This window comes from Danio aesculapii, chromosome 15, assembly GCF_903798145.1.
Source record: "Danio aesculapii chromosome 15, fDanAes4.1, whole genome shotgun sequence".
Taxonomy (NCBI): Eukaryota; Metazoa; Chordata; class Actinopteri; order Cypriniformes; family Danionidae; genus Danio; species Danio aesculapii.
Window position 1 is genome coordinate 4,756,935 of NC_079449.1, and position 21,373 is coordinate 4,778,307.

Genomic DNA, 21,373 nt, shown 5'->3' on the forward strand with positions numbered 1-21,373 from the left:
GGGCCCAATTTATTTATTTTTTGTCTCGCCTAGGGCCCCTCAACCCTACAGGCTGGCACTGGTTGCTGTATTGTTAGTAATATAGTTGTGTTACCTTATAGTGATTATATAACCAAACTGCTGAATCACATATTTGAACCAGAAACAGCAAAAATAATCAGATTTACAGTTTGTCATGGCCATGGATTACATGTGGTAAAGTTATAAGTAATGTTTAGTTTGATGCAGAGGTAAATGCACTCGTCAGCAGCCATGTTCATTTCTCTGATTTGTGACTCCATTATATTTTCCTTCCCTGATATTTTTACTCATGTTGACGGCAAACATTGACTTATTTTAATCACCAGTTTCAGTAACAAATATTACAGTGGATGAGCTGAGGGTGAGTACATTTACAGCAGACTTTCATGGTTGGGTGAACTATCCCTTTAATTCCCTGAAATTCCCTTTAATTCTATACTTTACACCGACTTTACTAACCTAATTGTTTAAAATCCAGACATTTAATTAAAGAAGAAACCGGGCACAGTTTAAATTCCTTATTAATAATATTTAAAGTAGGCTACTTGGCACGTTTTTTGTGAAATGTGACAAATTAACAGGATAATGCATGTATTCAGTATATTAATACTAAAGCGATGCCTATAGATCTAATGTTTTTATCAACACTAAAAATACCTCTTTTTCCATGACGGTTCATGTTAGAAATGTGTCGACATCCATCGAAATCCTTCACAGCTTCGTCAATTAAACTTGAACACGTCCTGAAGCGAAGAGTCCAGCAACACTAGCTGTCAGCACTTGTTTTCGCGCGTCTCTTTAGCGGCTGCGCATGCGCTGTTTCTTCTTTCAGATTTGCTTAAAGAGCGCCAAAACTCTAGTAATGGTGCCACCCACTGGATATTGAAATACACAGTAATTACGAGTCATCTCAAATTAAGGCAGTAACCAAATTAATTCCAGTTACTGTCATACACAACACGATCAGTTATTTCACTGTTTACTCTTATTATAGTGCTAATTATGTCCTATTTAAATCTAAATCTTCATTACATCAGCAAATCTCCTCAAAAACCAACAATGAAGAATCAATAATGGACACCATACTTGTGTGCTCCTCGGTATCTTCACAGTTCATTCTGGATCATCATATCATTCATTTAATGAAGCTTCTTCTATACAATAATATTTCACACAGATCCCAGTCTTCTTCATGTTGGGAATATATTCAGATTAATACTGTTTTAGATCAGGTTAATACATGTTATTTGTTCAGATTATTACTATTAAATGCTATAATATTGTCTTTTACATAATCTACTTAATTACAAAAGTGTGGCATCAATTTATCCCCAAATTACAGTGTTTACACATATTAGAGAAACACAAAACCTTTAGCGATGTATAAAACTGACACTCTTGTTTTATTGAAACCCCCAAAACTTTTTATTCACAATTTCTTGTTGTCCTGCTACAGTTTTAATAGGATATTTTTAACAGCTGAATATAACAAACAAATATAGGATTTAACAGCATCTCTTGTTGAACTGCACAAACTAGTGAACAATCAGAACACAATAAAATGGACATTAGTGAATAAAAGACATGAGCATGGCTTATAAAACACATTAAAGAGAAGTTATTCATTATTATTCACACTGTAAGAATCATCTGTGTGTGAAATATTCGTTTCTTAATCAGGAAATCAAGTCTTTCTAGTCCTCAAAGCATTTCACCAAAAGGAGACCAACAACACAATATACTTGAACGAAACTCGCATGAAAACTTAACGGTGCTCAGAGTTATTGATTCATATTCTACAGCTTCTTGTTCAACTGCACAAAACCTTCAGGTTATTATTACACCTGCAAATGCTGTAAATAACAAGCGATTCTGCCTAATTATATCAGATGAACATGTTAATTAGCCATAAACACCTCACTGTGTCATTGGGAAACAGAAGAAGGTTTCTATTTATTATTATAATCATGAACTAATCAGACTCTTCTGTGTGGCAGATCAGAGCAGTTCAGTCTTTTAGATCCAAACTAGAAACCAGTAAATAAGTGTGAACATCAATAAGAGAATGTAGAAAGACAAACTAGCTTCTGTTATTGTTTAACTACACAGACTAGTGAACAATCTGAACACAACATGAAGATTAGGAAACTAATTACATCAATAAGCCTCATTCAGTCAACTGTATATAATACACTCTATATTCCTGTGAAGTGTCTTAATCAGGAACAAGTGTTTCAGATCATTTCATCTGACACAGATCAACTTTTCCTCTTCTCAAACAATGTTTCTGAATGAGTTTGACAATTAAACTAGGCGACGCTCACTGAGACGACTTACATTTCCTCATGTGTCTGAGAAGACTTTTTGACCATCTAAAACTCTTCTGACATGGAGGACAGCAATACGGCTTCTCTCCAGTGTGAATTCGCTCGTGATTTTTCAGATATGAAGACCGACTGAAACTCTTCTCACAATATGAGCACTTGTACGGCTTTTCTCCAGTGTGAATCCTCTGGTGCCGTTTCAGATGACCAGCTGTATTAAAGCTCTTCCCACACTCCAAACACACATAATCTCTCTCGTCAGTGTGTGTTTTCTGGTGCTGTTTACAATTATTCAGATGTAAAAATCTCTTTCCACAGAACAGACATGCATAAGGCTTCTCATTTGTGTGAATTCTCATGTGTAGTTTCAGATTTGATGATGATCTAAAATCATGACCACACTGAGTACAGTGATACGGCTTTTCTCCAGTGTGAACACGCAGACGAATTGTGAGTTCAGAACTAGATCTGAAACTCTTTTCACACTGAGTACAGGTAAACGGCTTTTCTCCAGTGTGAATTCGTTCATGTCTTCTCAAGTGTCCTGATTGGCTGAAACTCTTCTCACAATATGAGCACTTGTAAGGTTTTTCTCCAGTGTGAATCCTCTGGTGAATTTTCAGACCTCCAGCTGTAGTAAAGCTCTTCCCACACTGCAAACACACATGATCTCTCTCGTCTTTATGTGTTTTCTGGTGCTGTTTATAATTGTCCAGTCGTGAGAAACTCTTTCCACATTCAGTACAGGTGTACGGTTTCTCTCCAGCGTGAGTCTTTCTGTGTATTTTCAGCTTGGCTTTTCTTCTGAAACTCTTTCCACACTGAGGACAGCTGTGCACGTGTGTTGTTTTAGTTCTTTGTGTCTCGAAGTTTCGTCTCTCGTCCTCTTCATTCAGTTCTTCTCTTTGCTCATTCTCCTCCATCTGCTCTGAAATATAAATCAAGTCAGGATCAGTTCAAGTGAAGTCTGATTTAACAGCAGAAAACTACAGAGATCAGCTTTTAAAGTTGATGTGCCAAAGTTAAAGAGATTGTTCAGCCAAAAATGAACATTTACTGACCCTTTACTCACTATCAAGTGCTTTATACATTATATGCTTTACGCATGTTAAACATAGCATTTCAGTGCCGGCCTGTCCAACAGGCAATATAGGTGGTCGCCCAGGGCCCTGCGTTTTATGGAGGGCCCCGCGAACGCTGCTCTTGTATATTTACTGTGAATGTAAGCATGAGGACGAGCGCGTATGTCAAAATCATAAGCAATGTGCAAACGCCATTAAAAACAATACAATTCACAACGACGATGAGAGAAAATAATCTCCACATTTCATTAAAGGAACAGTTCTGTATAATTCATGCATGACGAATAGCTGAAAACGGTAATAAATGCACAACAACAGTATAAATAAAAGCAGAAAACATTAGAAATACACCCAGCAGCAACACACTCTATTTTGCATAACACCACCCACGATCGGCTGTTGGGTGGACTAGAATGACCCAACGTATTCCTACACAGATTCCACGTATCTCTCCAAATTGCTCAAGTTCGATAAAAACCTGAAAAAGTGGGCGATATGGCATCAAAACGAGCTGAAAAACGAAAAGAAAAGCAGAGGAGGAAAAAGCGAGCTCAAGGTAAAGGTGCGTTCTGCTGTGCATGATAGATTATTTAGTAGTGCAGTAATAGGACTTGTTTTGATAAGTGTGGTTTATTTATAAACTAATTTCGAGAGGATCACGTGCTCATGATCAACACGGCTGGCTCCTCATTAGCTCCGTAATCTGACCCATTAGATTATTACATAACATTATAAATAACCAGAGTTTTTCACTCCAGTTTTCTTCGTCTTGAAGCTTCCCCCCTTTCACCCCTACTTCCTCCCCCTTTTTCCGATAGGGCGACATGGTGGCCCAGTGGCTAGCACTGTTGCCTCACAGCAAGAACACCGCTGGTCCAATCGGACTGGTTGGTGTTTTGTGCGGAGTTTACATGTTCTCCCCGTGTTCGCGTGGGTTTCCCCCGGGTCCCCCGGTTTCCTCCCACCGTCCAAAAACATACACCATAGGCAATCGACTAAACCAAATTATCACTGAAAACAACACTAGTTTACACTTCTCACGCGGCGACAAGCAAGGGAGTCCTCGAGACCTACCTGAGCTCGAACTCCGCTCTCGCCCTTCTAACGGGAGGGAGCCCCGGGCTCGAGGATATTACGAGCTTAGGGCTCTCTCCCGGGACAGCATGCCAAATACGCTTTATTGATTATCAGCTAAGTGTGAACTCTTGAAATGCAACGGTGTCCAAAATTACAAAAATACTTTTACTGATATGTGAGAAAAAATAGGCCACATTCAGCATGTTTCATTAAATAATCAATTATTTATCATCCCACTAAAAAAAACTGGTTTCCCCCTCATTTTGTCAAAATTGATTTTTACCCACTGTCCAACATCTAATGCAAAGTTTTGTTTGTGTAAATCTCTGTGTAAAAACAAGCTAAAATGTCTCCTGCATTTCTAGTTAGTTATGCATATATTTGTGTTATTCATTTACAAAATTATGTTACATGCTAAATATGTTACAGGTAATAAGAATGTTTACACTAAAATATTAAAATTGTATGTTTTGTGTGCTTTCTTCTCACTGTTTTTACACCAATGGGCCCAATTTATTTATTTTTTTTGTCTCACCTAGGGCCCCTCAACCCTACAGGCCGGCACTGGTTGCTGTATTGTTAGTAATATAGTTGTGTTCAGTGGTGTAGTCCTTGCTATACGCACGTATACTCAGTATGTCTAATTTTTTCCACGAGCTGTTTGGGTATTACGACTTCTGAGGATCATACTCTCGGTATACTCACTTGTTTTGGGGATTAGACTTCCCTAATTTTTGTCTATTGAGTATTTGAGTTTTTCGAAGATCACAACAAATCAGCTGAATGAAGTGTCGCTGAAACGTTCAAGTAAAATTATAAAACAGCATGGGCGTCGCTTTAGCCCTCCTATTTTCCATTCAGCCCCCCTAACACCTTTGCGATTACTTGTACAGTACTAAATAATCACCTCAGTTCCCTTTAAATTTGATATAAAAACGGCGGCAGAATCCCGCTCCTGAAATTGTTTTTTAGGAAGTCAGCAAACCACAGTGTGTGTGTATATATATATATATATATATATATATATATATATATATATATATATATATATATATATATATGTGTGTATAAATCAAATGAATCAAAGATACATTGACTTTCGTCGTTTCTTTGCCTACTTTTAAAACTTGGATTGGTTGAGTAATAGTACACCACCTATTTTTTTAGGACTACACCACTTGTTGTGATTATATAACCAAACTGCTGAATCACATATTTGAACCAGAAACAGCAAAAATAATCAGATTTACAGTTTGTCATGGCCATGGATTACATGTGGTAAAGTTATAAGTAATGTTTAGTTTGATGCAGAGGTAAACGCACTCGTCAGCAGCCATGTTCATTTCTCTGATTTGTGACTCCATTATATTTTCATTCCCTGATATTTTTACTCATGTTGACGGCAAACATTGACTTATTTTAATCACCAGTTTCAGTAACAAATATTACAGTGGATGAGCTGAGGGTGAGTACATTTACAGCAGACTTTCATGGTTGGGTGAACTATCCCTTTAATTCCCTGAAAGTCCCTTTAATTCTATACTTTACACTGTCTTTACTAACCTAATTGTTTAAAATCCAGACATTTAAATAAAGAAGAAACCGGGCACAGTTTAAATTCCTTATTAATAATATTTAAAGTAGGCTACTTGACACGTTTTTGTGAAATGTGACAAATTAACAGGATAATTCACGTATTCAGTATATTAATACTAAAGCGATGCCTATAGATCTAATGTTTTTATCAACACTAAAAATACCTCTTTTTCCATGACGGTTCATGTTAGAAATGTGTCCACATCCATCGAAATCCTTCACAGCTTCGTCAATTAAACTTGAACACGTCCTGAAGCGAAGAGTCCAGCAACACTAGCTGTCAGCACTTGTTTTCGCGCGTCTCTTTTGCGGCTGCGCATGCGCTGTTTCTTCTTTCAGATTTGCTTAAAGAGCGCCAAAACTCTAGTAACGGTGCCTCCCACTGGATAATGAAATACACAGTAATTACGAGTCATTTCAAATTAAGGCAGTAACCCAATTAATTGAAGTTACTGTCATACACAACACGATCAGTTATTTCATTGTTTACTCTAATTATAGTGCTAATTATGTCTAATTTAAATCTAAATCTTCATTACATCAGCAAATCTCCTCAAAAACCAACAATGAAGAATCAATCATGGACACCATACTTGTGTGCTCCTCTGTATCTTCACAGTTCATTCTGGATCATCACATCATTAATTTAATGAAGCTTCTTCTGTACAATAATATTTCACACAGATCCCATAGTCTTCTTCATGTTGGGAATATATTCAGATTAATACTGTTTTAGATCAGGTTAATACATGTTATTTGTTCAGATTATTACTATTAAATGCTATAATATTGTCTTTTACATAATCTACTTAATTACAAAAGTGTGGCATCAATTTATCCCCAAATTACAGTGTTTACACGTATTAGAGAAACACAAAACCTTTTGCGATGTATAAAACTGACACTCTTGTTTTATTGAAACCCCCAAAACTTTTTATTCACAATTTCTTGTTGTCCTGCTACAGTTTTAATAGGATATTTTTAACAGCTGAATATAACAAACAAATACAGGATTTTACAGCATCTCTTGTTGAACTGCACACTCTAGTGAACAATCAGAACACAATAAAATGGACATTAGTGAATAAAAGACATGAGCATGGCTTATAAAACACATTGAAGAGAAGTTATTCATTATTATTAGCACTGTAAGAATTATCTGTGTGTGAAATATTCGTTTCTTAATCAGGAAATCAAGTCTTTCTAGTCCTCAAAGCATTTCACCAAAAGGAGACCAACAACACAATATACTTGAACGAAACTCGCATGAAAACTTAACGGTGCTCAGAGTTATTGATTCATATTCTACAGCTTTATGTTCAACTGCACACCTTAGTGTAAAATCAAACCACAAAATAAACATTTAATCAAACAGCAACAAAAAAGGAAAGATTGAAATGATTTACTGCAGTTTTCAGAGCATTTCACCAAACTGAGATGCTCTTTTGCTCAGTCAGTGTTCTTCAATGAATTTGACAATTAAACTAGGCGACGCTCACTGAGACGACTTACATTTCCTCATGTGTCTGAGAAGACTTTTTGACCATCTAAAACGCTTCTGACATGGAGGACAGCAATACGGCTTCTCTCCAGTGTGAATTCGCTCATGTGGTATCAGATATGAAGACTGACTGAAACTCTTCTCACAATATGAGCACTTGTATGGTTTTTCTCCAGTGTGAATCTTTTGGTGGATTTTCAGATAACCAGCTGTATTAAAGCTCTTCCCACAGTCAAAACACACATGATCTCTCACGTCAGTGTGTGTTTTCTGATGCTGTTTACAAGAACCCAGTTGTGAAAATCTCTTTTCACAGTACAGACACGCATAAGGCTTCTCATTTGTGTGAATTCTCATGTGTTGTTTCAGATTTGATGATGATCTAAAATCATGACCACACTGAGTACAGGTAAACGGCTTTTCTCCAGTGTGAACTCGTTCATGTACTCTCAAGTGTCCTGAATGGTTGAAACTCTTCTCACAATATGAGCACTTGTAAGGTTTTTCTCCAGTGTGAATCCTCTGGTGAATTTTCAGACCTCCAGCTGTAGTAAAGTTCTTCCCACACTGCAAACACTCATGATCTCTCTCGTCTTTATGTGTTTTCTGGTGCTGTTTATAACTGTCCAGCTGTGAGAAACTCTTTCCACATTCAGTACAGGTGTACGGTTTCTCTCCAGCGTGAGTCTTTCTGTGTATTTTCAGCTTGGCTTCTCTTCTGAAACTCTTTCCACACTGAGGACAGCTGTACAGATGTGTTGTTTTAGTTCTTTGAGTCTCGAAGTTTCGTCTCTCGTCCTCTTCATTCAGTTCTTCTCTTTGCTCATTCTCCTCCATCTGCTCTGAAATATAAATCAAGTCAGCATCAGTTCAAGTGAAGTCTGATTTAACAGCAGAAAACTACAGAGATCAGCTTTTAAAGTTGATGTGCCAAAGTCAAAGGGATCTCATTGTAGGCCTTATTTATGCCTGTATGCCTAAAACTTTATTTCTAACAGCAAATATAAATGTTAATTACTGTACATTTGTCACAATCATCATAAATGCCTTGTTTCATCAATAGTCTGGCGGTAATATCATGACCATCAGATGCTAATCATCCCTGTTTTCACCTCATTTACAGGTATGTGCCAAAAAATTTTGAATATCGAGACCATTTATTTCAATAATCTGTTTCAAAAAGTGAAACTTGTGTGTTATATTAGCTTATACAACAGTTCTGTCTGGTTCTCGAATCTGATTGGCTGATAGCTGTGAGATATTTAAGTAATATCAGCACCTGTACAGCCTCTTTATCCTTTGTGTATTACTCCGCCCACATACAGCCAACAAGCAGAGATACTACAGTGTGACAAATATTACTGCTGTTAGACAACAAAATGAACTTTTGAGGCTTTTTTAGTCAAGAATGTAGTTGTTTAGATTGCAATTATGCAGTTTATTTGTAAGAATAGTGACTATTTTAAAATATTTACAATTTCTGAGAGAGCTTGTGAGCGGCCATTAGCCTGCCATAGTGTAGTAGACCAAAGACGGTTGATGTTTCTTTCCACAAGATGGCGACAGAACCGCAAAATAAGCCATAACGGTTAGAAGATATAACAGTCTTCTAACTACAGCAGATCAAATCATTATTAAACTGGTAAGCATACCCAACACAATCTCACGGCAATTCGTAACTTTTTTTTTAGTGGCTAATTCGTACGAATTCGTACGATCTAATTCGTACAATTTAGTACGATTTGCTCATCCTCCAATGACGGTTGGGTTTAGGGGCGGGGTTAGGTGCCACGCCTCCTTTTTAAAATCGTACCATTTCGTACGACTGAACTCGTACGAATTCGTACGAATTAGCCACTAAACTGTCAAAACGTAAAATACTTACGTTTTCTCGTGAGATCAGGTTGGCATACCTGTCATCACTCTTGTTTTATACTGGGAGTATCCCGTATTTGAGAGAAATCTCCCGCAACCATCCCGTTTTTTATTTCTTCCGTAAACTCCCGTGTGTTTGGAAGCAATTCGTAACATTTTAATAATATTTTGGCAAATTGAACCAAATGAACGAAATGACTCGAAAAAAGATTCGTTCATCTCGATGAACGAGACTCAAAGATCCAAGTCAGTAAAATGATCCGAACTTCCCATCACTATTAAATATTATATTATAATAGTTTGTTCTGTAGACAATCCAAAACTAATATTGCTTGAGGGGGCTAATAATATTGACCTTAAAATGTTTTTTACAAAATTAAAAACTGCTTTTATTCTAGGTGAAATAAAACAAATAAGACTTTTTCGAGAAGAAAAAATATTATCAGACATACTGTGAAAAAATTCTTGCTCTGTTAAAGATCATCTGGGAAATATTTGAAAAAGAAAACATATATATATATATATTTATATACAAGAGGGCTAATAATTTTGACTTCAACTGTTCATTTTGTAGCTGGCATGAAGCATTTGCTTAACGTTTTGTGGAGGCTATATCATGCGTTGCACATTAAAGTTAATGATTATCCTTGTGTATGTTATTTTGCTGAGGATCGTTTTTGTCTTGGTCAACATATGTTGTGTCAAAAAGCATTGCATGTGATCTGACAAATTCTCCTCTTCATTAATATATTGCATGTTGTCCACATGGAGTAAATGATTTGCTGTGCTTCAGTTTTAAGGCACTGCATGAGTGTGTGACTCCTCATCAGTGCTTCTGCTGGTTTTCAACAGTTAACATGGCAAACCTGTCACTGAATAAGAGACAAACATGTCCATTCATATTTAAAGATGATTTTATTTTTGTAAGAGGGTCAGACAGTCAATGTATCACATGACATGCCACCATTATTCTGAGGATCACATGAGACTCACATGAGTTCCCTTATTGAATACATATGTCTGAAACACACTGAATGACCCTTCTTTGTAATATCGGCCTTCCTATTTAATATGTGATGTTTCCAGATAGTCAAAGAAATCTACATTATTCACCGTTTTAGTAATATTAATTTATTTTTTTAAATTAAAGTTAAAAAACATTGTAATAGTGACCTATATTTTAATAGTGGTTACAAGTCTTATGATTGTATAGTGAGTACACAATAAAAGTCCCTCTGCATGCATCAGAAATTCTCCTACATTATCAAAATAACACTAAAAATGCAGCTTAACCTGACAGAGTTGGGCAAGTTGCTTTCAAAATGTTATATGTTAGCCTATATATTATGATTCAATTCAATTCAATTCAATTCACCTTTATTTGTATAGCGCTTATACAATGTAGATTGTGTCAAAGCAGCTTCACATAAAAGGTGACAGTAAATAGGAACAGTGTAGTTCAGTTTGTAGTGTTTAAATCTTATGACACCAGAAAGCAGACACTGTGTTTACCTAAAAATTAGAATTTACTCACTCTTTAGTCTTCCTCAGCAGTTACTCATAAAGATATTTTGAAAGCTGTAAGCCTGTAATTATTGACTTGCATAGTATTTTTTTTCCTACTAAGGAAGTCAATCGTTAAATACTTTCAGCTTTCTTCAAAATATCATCTTTTATGTCGAACATAAGCAAGTTGAACAGGTTGTTAAAAGTACATGTGAGTAAATGGCCGAATTTTCTTTCTTTTAGGTGAACTAACCCTTTAGTCTTTAGTCATGTCAATAGAATGCATAACGAACTAGGTTAACACCGTGATGACGTCTCATTCGCCGTCCGCACTCAAGCGAACTAGCGGACGCGTTATAATAATTGATGCATATCTTAGATTTTTTTTGCTTTTCAACGATTTCACAATAGAAATAAAGAACTCGATCTGTTAACTGTTAATGTGGGAGAGGATTCAGCAAATTTCTGTTTGTGTATGCAAAACTTTGCCAATAAAATAAAGAGATTAACAATATCTTCAAGACATTTGTTGGGGTTGTTTTCAGAATAAAAAAATATCTTTTAATGTAAAATAATACGTTTTGTCTTTTTAAAAATATATTTGGCTAGATCCTTCCAGAAATGGTTCACAAATTTGCATAAAAAATATATATATATATATATATTATAAAGCAAAAAATTGTGGTTTACATTTTCCCCCGCCATGTCTTCATAATATGAGCGTTTATTTTACCCCAGTGTATTCAATGGAGCTTCTGCACTAGCCTGCCGATTCTGACGGGCGCGTGCGAGTTAACGGCTTTTTGTCTCGTTTTACGCTTGAGGAACTAAATGAATGCCAAAGTCTGTTTAACTGATTGTATTTTTAATTACATTACAACATCGATGCTGTAAAAGGAATCATATAAAATGGAAAAAAACTAACAATAACAGGTCACCGGAAGTTTATCAGTATGGGAACAACACTAGCTCGGCATATACCCTATTAAGCATACAACTAATTTATTTCACTGACAAATGTATAATTATTATATATATTGTGAAAAGATTGGTTAAACTAAATACAAAAATGATCCTAGACAATGTTTGCCTGCCATAATTTATTTCATTTTGAGATAAAAGCTGTATATTAAGTGGTGGAATTGACATTTCGTCACCTTAGAATTAGATGGTTCTATCTGACATTGAGTTATTTACATATTCTTATTAAATGACAACTTATTTACAATTCGGGATGTTTTTTTATAGGTTGTTTACATTTTAGGACTATCTATTGTTACACAGGTACTGGAATGCAAAAACTTGGAAGCTTAATATCTCAAAATCATTCAGAACGCAGACAGATCCTTATAATTCCACGGTGACGATTTATTCAGTTCACGATGGAAAAAATGTTTCTCTTCTTATCTAAGTTTGGCCTCTTACAGATCTTAAAGGGCACATAGTTTACCTCTTTTTTATGATTTAATATTAATATTATTGTTCTTCTGAGTGTGCCAGTTTAGGTTCAGTTTAAAACACAATTCAGAATTTTTTTTATAATGTGTTAAAAAGTGTCATGTTGGGGGCGTGTCCACAGTTCGCTGATTTATGGGTGTGTTGCTTCACATGTAAATTAGTTTCGGCTTCCCGCCAACGTAACAAGGGGGCGGGGCCATGACCTAACCCGCTCTACGTTTGCAACAGAGTTTGACAGGCAGACTGAGAAAAAGCTGGAGTGAGAGGATCACCATTCAGTCGTACATGTACGACTCAGACACAGACCAAGCAGAGAGTACAAAATCATATGTGGCTTTGTACAGTTTTACAGCCAACTGTGTGCTAGTTTCAAGTGCCGAGCTTGCACACAGAAACTAATAACCACGCACACTGAATTAACTTTGACTGAGGCACCGGATGCATCGCTCGAAGCCGCGGCACGGCACACCAGACACTCTCTGTAGCGCGGCAGAAACATGAAGTGTCCCGAATCGTCGCGCCACGCATTTTTGAATTCTAAACATAGGTTTCTGCAGCGGTCTGCGGCGCCCAGCCGTCGACTTGAGTGTACCCTGATAGAAACCTATGTTTAGAATTGTAAAACGCATGCTAGTTAAGATCACAGGGAGCTTCTGGGATCGCGAGAAATGCAAACGGCTGAAGTATAAGGTAGACTCAATGAGAAGTACACATGTTTGCAAACCTACCTAAAGATACAACCAATAATTCCGATTAGAGCGATAATGTGGAGAATATTGCTCTTGTGTTGAGCCCAATGAGCCTTGCATCTAAAAATAGAGCTAGGGTGTTCCTTTAGTGATATCGCTTTGACTCACGCTGAAAATGGCGGACGTGAATCAGCAAACTGAGGATATGATGACGCGCCTGTCAATCAATATTGGTGGGCGGGGGGACCGCACTCCTACGTAAAGTTGCGGTCGGTTTGAAAACCTCTCCAATTGGTCCACCGTTTTTTATGTTGTTAAATTGAAAAAAAGCACTGGGTGTGTTTATATCACCCCAGTATGACAGTCTATACACCATACATGCACATATGTCTGTCCAAACAGCTTGAAAAGTAGATTTTTTACCACAGGTGCCCTTTAAAACTAGACAATTTTTTTAAACTTATGAGGTTGTTACGTTAATTTTGAGCAAGTTTTCTTTAACTCAACTTAACTCACAAAGCTAAAAGTGCCCGTAGTTAAAGAATGGCCCATATATTAGTTGTTTTGAAGGTTAATAAAGGACAAAATGTCATGGTGAGACTCACAGTTTATGGTTTTCACTGCTGAGGTGTTTTTGTAAGCTTCTCGAACTTCGATAATCTTTCTGACATGGAGGACAGTAGTATGGCGTCTCTCCGGTGTGAATTCGCTCGTGTGAATTCGCAAACCAGCTGAAACTCTTCTCACAGTATGAGCACTTGTACGGTTTTTCTCCGGTGTGGATTCTCTGGTGGACTTTCAGATGATCGGCTCTATTAAATCTCCTCCCGCACTCCAAACACACATGATCTCTCTCGTCAGTGTGTGTTTTCTGGTGCTTTCTACAATGATAGAGGAGTGAAAACCTCTTTCCGCAGAACGAGTATGCAAAACGCTTGTGGTTTGTGTGAATTGTCATGTGTAGGTGCAGGTGAACGGTAGCTCCAGTGTGAACGTAAATATGGTGAGTGAGGTTGTGTTTATATTTGAAACTCTTTCCACACTGAGTACAGGTATATGGCTTCTCTCCAGTGTGAATTCGCTCGTGTGTTTTCACGCTCGAAGACCGACTGAAACTCTTCTCACAATATGAGCACTTGTGAGGTTTTTCTCCAGTGTGAATCCTCTTGTGGATTTTCAGATAACCAGCTGTATTAAAGCTCTTCCCACACTCCAAACACACATGAGCTTTCTTTCCTTTAGTTGTTTTCTGATGCTATTTACCATTTTTCTTCAGCTTTCTGGCTTTTCTTCTCTTAGTTTTAATGTCACAAAGTTTCTCCTGTCCATTCGGCTCTTGTCTCTGCACCCTTATTTTCTTCTGATCTAACGTTAAATAAACATTATCAAATGAATCAGTCAGCAAATATTATTTAGCATAAGTAAAATGCTCATTTCTTTCACAGCAGGTAAATCTGAGATAGAAACCAACCTGGTTTTGCTTTAGCTCCTTCATCGTTTCTTCTGAATGGTTCTGGATGCATCTTTGTTCATCACAGATTCAGATGCTGGAGTTTCTCCTCTAGTTGAAAGGTGTAAATACCCTTTATATCCTTCACAAAGTTGTTGGTGTAGTCTTCATCCTCTTTTTCTTCTTGATGTTATAATGTCGACTGGCATATAGCTCTAAAGGGTTATGAAACCCCACTCCTTCAGTTCAAGTCTGCCTCAGGATTTCTTCAGAGATGCTTCATGATGATGGGTGTGGAGCTCTGTGAGCAGAGGGAGGAGTAGGCATGGCTGGGAGAGCAGGGGAGAAAGAGGGGGGAGAACAACTGACTCACAAACTCAAGACAAATCTGACACAAAATGTGAGATGCTTGATTTTAATCATTGGTTTTTTCAGCTTAATCCATTTATTAATTAGGGGTCATCACAGCGGAATGAACCGCCAACTTATTTAGCATATGTTTTACGCACCGGATGGCCTTCCAGCTGCAACCCACAACTGGGAAACACCCATTCACTCTTACATTCACAGACATACACTAGGGACGAATTAGCTTACCCAATTGACCGATATCGCATGTGTTTGGACTGTGGGGGAAACCGGAGCACCCGAAGGAGCACCTGGGTTCAACCGTGCATACTGGTTGCAAAAAAAGACCGGTTGCAATAGCAAACATGACATGTTATACGGTGGGATGCCAAAATCAAAAGTCTAAATATAGAAAACTTAAATTTTACTGTACACTGCACTACTTTTGATGCCAACTGCAGACGTCTTTGGCTGAAAGCCATCAGAAGAGCTGAATGGAGTGAGGACCTAATTAGAAATGCTGGACTCTGCAGTTCTCAGTTTATATCAGGTAAGTTCACGCTATGCTGAATCATACTCATTACTCGTTTTGATTGCAGCAGTAATTTCAGCAAAAACAGTTAAATATGGTGAACTAAACTGCGGACTCTGAATGCTAAGAGAGAAAAAGTTCACATACCTGCTGTACAGGTGTAGTTCGCTGTCAGAATGCAGTTGTTTTGCTTGTTGATGATTACCCAGGCCTTGTATAGCTCCGTCTTCTTTCCTTGTCTTTGGCTAGGCAGAACCTCGGTTTTTAGCTCTACAAAGTTTTGAATCTGGTCGTCATGAAGCATTATTTCTTGCACATGACCACACAGGCATCCAAAAACTTGTAGACCTTTAACTTCTCTCTTGTAAAATCACTTGGAGTTTCAATGAGATAGTTTTATATTTGGGGCTGGTTGCTTGGCCATTTCATCTTTTCCAATATCCACTGGGAGGGTGCTATCGCAAATGGACCTGTCAGATATGCTGTGCCTGTCAAATAACGGTGCTTATTATTGGGTGACGAGCTGTTATAATACGCTGAAAGCATTATGTTAATATTATGTAACCAATATAACTTGTCTCTAATACAACAACAAACTTTGTACTGCATCGGATGCCATTCCCTCGCTGTAAATGCTAGCACTCCCGTTTTTTCTGCAACCTCGATGCGCATGCATCCTGAATGTTTACAAACATGGTAATTCATCTATAGGTGAATTGAAGAAACTAAATTGGCCGTAGTGTATGTGTGTGAATGTATAGGTGTTTTCCAGTATTGGGATGAGGTTGGAAGGGCATCCGCTATGTAAGACTTATGCTAGAATACTTGGCAGTTCATTCCGCGGTGGTGACCTCCTGATTAATAAAGGGACAAAAAAGTCCTTAATAAAATATGTAGGGGATCAACCTACGTTTTAAGATCAATCAGGGATTTATTAGCTCATTTCAATGAACCGGATCTTGAAGATTCGAATCATTGATTCGACTCAATTGAGTCAGACTGAATCAGATTAAAAGATTCACACTTTATCTACCATTTGTCCTGCAAATAGAAGACATTGTATCTTGCCAATCTTGTTAATATTATTTACGTGAACAACGATAATAACATAACACAGTATTGGGTTAACTTTTAGCAAAGTAACAAGATCTACAGCTCGAGGCAATGACTTAGAAGCACATAAACAAGAATACAGTTCTTACAAAATGAGAACAAAGATTTATTGAGCTACACTACGATACATGAAACTAACTACGTAATAAACAAACAACAAACAAACGCACACACACATTCACACACATACACACAGAGGCAGTTCAAAGGATGTAAGATGAGTTGAACAACCGTCCCAAATTAATTCTAATACTTCTTACAAGATCTTAGAATAACACCTGTGAAACCACAAAAGCAGAGATATGGCTTATCTTTAACTGCTTAAGATCAGTCTGCACCAGATCAGCAAGAGACAACATTAGCTTGTGGTACTTGCGCCCTTTTTGCCGAAGTCGAATTTCCCTCGCCGGCTGGCCTCGGGGAAACACGGTGCTCCTGATTGGCTGGTGGCTTCGGGGACGTCATTGGGATTCCCTCGCTCGTGTGTGGGTCGTTCTGGGTTACCGAGGTGACTGACTGCCGAGAGTCGGTTTGCGGAAGTTCGTGCGGTTTCTGCGGTCCCGAAACTTGAGAGGTTTGCATGGAGAGTACGTGGTGACCCAATCGCGTGGCGGCACAGTGTCCGAGCAGGCGAACGGGGCCAGAAAGCAATAGCATGTGCAAGCCAGCTAATGCAAAAAGCAAAGTTCCTTTGTTGCAGGGTGTTTTTAAGTGACCTGGTTTGGTCCATCCCCATGGCACTGTCTTCCAATGAGCAGTTGCCATGAAGGGCAGGGCCACGCCCCGTACCATCGTAGAAAGGGTCAATAATTAACAGACTGCATGTAGAATTCTCGTGGTAAGTTTGTGACTACATCACATCAAAGGTTACAAGACGAATACTGTTTGGGCTACTAGTTTTTCATTTACACCAATGTATTGCAAATGTCACTAGCTTTCGTTCAATACCAGACATCATACATTTCAGACATACAGATAATTTTAATCTGCAATAAGGGTTAAAACAACACATTAATTAACCTGGTTGGATGGAATAAACATAGCAGATAAGGAAAACCATGGCGTATTATTCAACGATACATCTGCCTTAGTTTTGACATTTTAAGAGTTTGTCTTTCATTCGTATGCATTATTTTCTCTTTGTCTCTATGAAATTGTACATCTGGCAGGATATGTCCAAGGCGAGCACATGACCATGTAGAGAAGTCATTCAAAAGTCTCGTGAGGCCGTTCCCGCTGTAAAACCCCATTGTTTAACTTTATTAGTCATTTACTAGTTAGCTGAAGGGTACCAGAAATTCTGCAGCCAAAGTATTGATGCAGCTATTCAAGTCAATGGGCGCTCTGTTATCGTGATGGTATAAGCCCTCAAGCCAGTTCCATGACAGACAATTTGCCGCCCAGTTTCTGAGGTTTCAGATTCAACTCGTGCTGTTCACTGCGATATGCCCATGAGTTACTTCAAATATTACGTTTTCACATGTCGTCCATTGAAAAATGGTGTTGTCACCCCCTGGTGGCCAAACTTTACTATCTCCTGCTGACCACTAAAGTCATGGGCTAATTTCTCTCTTTCTTTTAAGCCCCAAAACAGTCTCAACACACTCGAACTCTCACATCATTATGTATTTTCTGGTGCTTTCTACAATTGGCCAGCCTTGAAAATCCCTTCCCACAGACGGAGCACAAGTGCGGCTTCTCGTCTAAATGAACCTTCAGGTGCTGTTTCAGATTTGACGACGTTGTAAAGTCTTTCCCGCACTGATCACATTTATACGCCCTTTCCTCCGAGTGAACCCGCAGATGATTACTGAACGTGTTTGTGCATTTGAATGTCTTTCCACACTGAGTGCAGTGATACGGCCTTTCCCCAGTGTGAATTCGCTCGTGCACTTTAAGGTGTCCGGACTGATTGAAACTCTTCTCACAGTACGAGCACTTGTAGGGTCTTTCGCCAGTGTGAACAATCTGGTGCCTTTTCAGCTGGAGAGCCGTTTTAAAGCTCTTCCCACAATCACAGCACACATGATCCCTCACTTCATCATGAGTTTTCTGATGCTGTTTGTAATAACACAAGCAGGAAAAACTCTTTCCGCACACAGAGCACGCGTACGGCTTCTCGTTAGTATGAACGATCATGTGTTGTTTGAGATGCGAGGCTGAAATGAACTTTCTGGGACACTGATCGCAGCGAAACGGCTTTTCTCCGGAGTGAACGAGCAGATGATAACTCAGACCGGACGCGAAGGTGAAGCTCTTCCCACATTGACGGCAAGAGTGCGGCTTCTCCCCGGTGTGTATCCGCATGTGTATGTTCAGGTTGCTCTTTTGGTTGAAACTCTTTCCGCACTGCGAGCAGATGTGCAGCTTTTCCTCTTCTGTTGCTTGCGTTTTGATGTCTTCTTCCTCGTCTTCTGCTTCGTTCAGTTTTTGGCTTTGCTCCATCACTTCCATCCAGTCTAATATAAACATATTCAACGTCAGCTTTATTGATTGTGCTACATTTAGAGGCATACAGATAATTTAAATTATGTTCATTTCAGACACTGTGTGAATGCAAATAACAAAAACACTACACTTGGACAGTGTTGGGGGTAACCCATTACATGTAAAGCAAGTTTTCTAAGTGAAGAGTGAAGTAATGCATTACATTAAAAGTTACTTTTATAAATATGTAATGTGAGTTACTTTTTAGCTTAAAGGGCACATAGTTTACCTCTTTTTTATGATTTAATATTAATATTCTGGTTCTTCTGAGTGTGCCAGTTTAGGTTCAGTTCAAAACACAATTCAGATTTTTTATTATAATGTGTTAAAAAGTGTCATGTTGGGGGCGTGTCCACAGTTCGCTGATTTAGGGGTGTGTTGCTTCACATGTAAATTAGTTTCGGCTTCCCGCCAACGTAACAAGGGGGCGGGGCCATGAGCTATCCTGCTCTGCGTTTGACAGGAAGACTCAGAGAAGGAGAAGGAGTGAGAGGATCCGCATTCAGTCGTACATGTACGACTCTGACACAGACCAAGCAGAGAGTACAAAATCATTTGTGTCTTTGTACAGTTTTACAGCCAACTGTGTGCTAGTTTCAAGTGCTGAGCTTGTACACAGAAACTAATAACCACGCATGCTGAATTAACTTTGACTGAGGCACCGGATGCGCCGCTCGAAGCCGCGACACGGCACACCAGACACTCTCTGTGGCGCGGCAGAAACATGAAGTGTCCCGAATCGTCGCGCCACGCATTTTTAAATTCTAAACATAGGTCTCTGCAGCGGCCCGCGGCGCCCAGTCGTCGACTTGAGTGTACCCTGATAGAAACCGATGTTTAGAATTGTAAAACGCATGCTAGTTAAGATCACAGGGAGCTTCTGGGATCGCGAGAAATGCAAACGGCTGAAGTATAAGGTAGACTCGATGAGAAGTACACATGTTTGCAAACCTACCTAAAGATACAACCAATAATTCCGATTAGAGCGATAATGTGGAGAATATTGCTCTTGTGTTGAGCCCAATGAGCCTTGCATCTAAAAATAGAGCAACGGTGTTCCTTTAGTGATATCGCTTCGACTCACGCTGAAAATGGCGGACGTGAATCAACAAACTGAGGATATGATGACGCGCCTGTCAATCAATATTGGTGGGCGGAGGGACCGCTCTCCTACGTAAAGTTGCGGTCGATCTGAAAACCGCTCCAATTGGTCCAGCGTTTTTATGTTGTTAAATTGAAAAAAAAGCACTGGGTGTGTTTATATCACCCCAATATGACGGTCTATACACCATACATGCACATATGTCTGTCCAAACAGCTTGAAAAGTAGATTTTTTACCATAGGTGCCCTTTAAGTAACTTAATAAAATCATTGCTGAATTGAAATTACCCTAGTTACGTTGAAGTTACTTTATTACATATGCAATGTGAATTACTTTTTGCCTTATATAATCAACTTCAAAAAATAATTGCAAAATTAACCCTAACATTAGGGCTGCACAATATATCATTTCAGCATCGATATCGCAATGTGATCATTCGCAATAGTCACATCGCGAGTATACGCAATGTTCAATCAAATTCGTGTTTATATATAGCGCTTTTTTACAATGTAGATCAAAGCAGCTTAACATAGACGTTTTAGTTAATTGATACTGTGTCAGTCCAGTTTTTAGAGTTGAAGTTCAGTTTAGTTCAGTTCACTGTGGTTTAATTATCACTACTGAAAGTCCATCCATCGATGCACAGCTCCATAAGTCCCAAACAAAGCAAGCCAGTGGCGACAATGTTGCTGTATATATGCATGTTTGGATTATAATTAATAATTTTGCAAGTTTTATTTAAGTCTGTTACTGTGTGAAGGTTTTAAAAACATTCAGGGATCAGAAATTTCACCGTTTGGAACTTTCACAAATGACTAATGATTAATTTTATTCAATTGTTTATAAAACGAAGGCTATGCGGTATTATTTTACATGTGATTTTTCAATTACTGTATACCTGAATACAGTTCAACTACTCTAAAAAATAAAATGCTGTTTATTTAATTTATATCGTTTACTTTATTGTATTGATCTATGCTTGTAGATACATACGCACTCACCTATTGCAATATATATCGCACAATAAAAAATACCGCAATGTTACATTTTTCCAATATCGTGCAGCCCTACCTAACATAGTCATGTTGAGTCCTGCACTCAATAAGAGAATGAGCTCCCTGCAGGAACAGATGGAAATCAAGATGGCAGAGCTTTACTTTTCTGTGATGGAAGTATTCTCACTATTTTTGATGCATGTAAGAAAAGAAAAT

The 21,373-nt window shown here is 38.3% G+C and overlaps 1 pseudogene; it reads right to left on the reverse strand.

Annotated features, from left to right (window-relative positions):
- The window catches only part of LOC130242028 (zinc finger protein 721-like), a 31,451-nt pseudogene that overhangs the window by 7,247 nt on the left and 2,831 nt on the right, over nt 1–21,373 (reverse strand).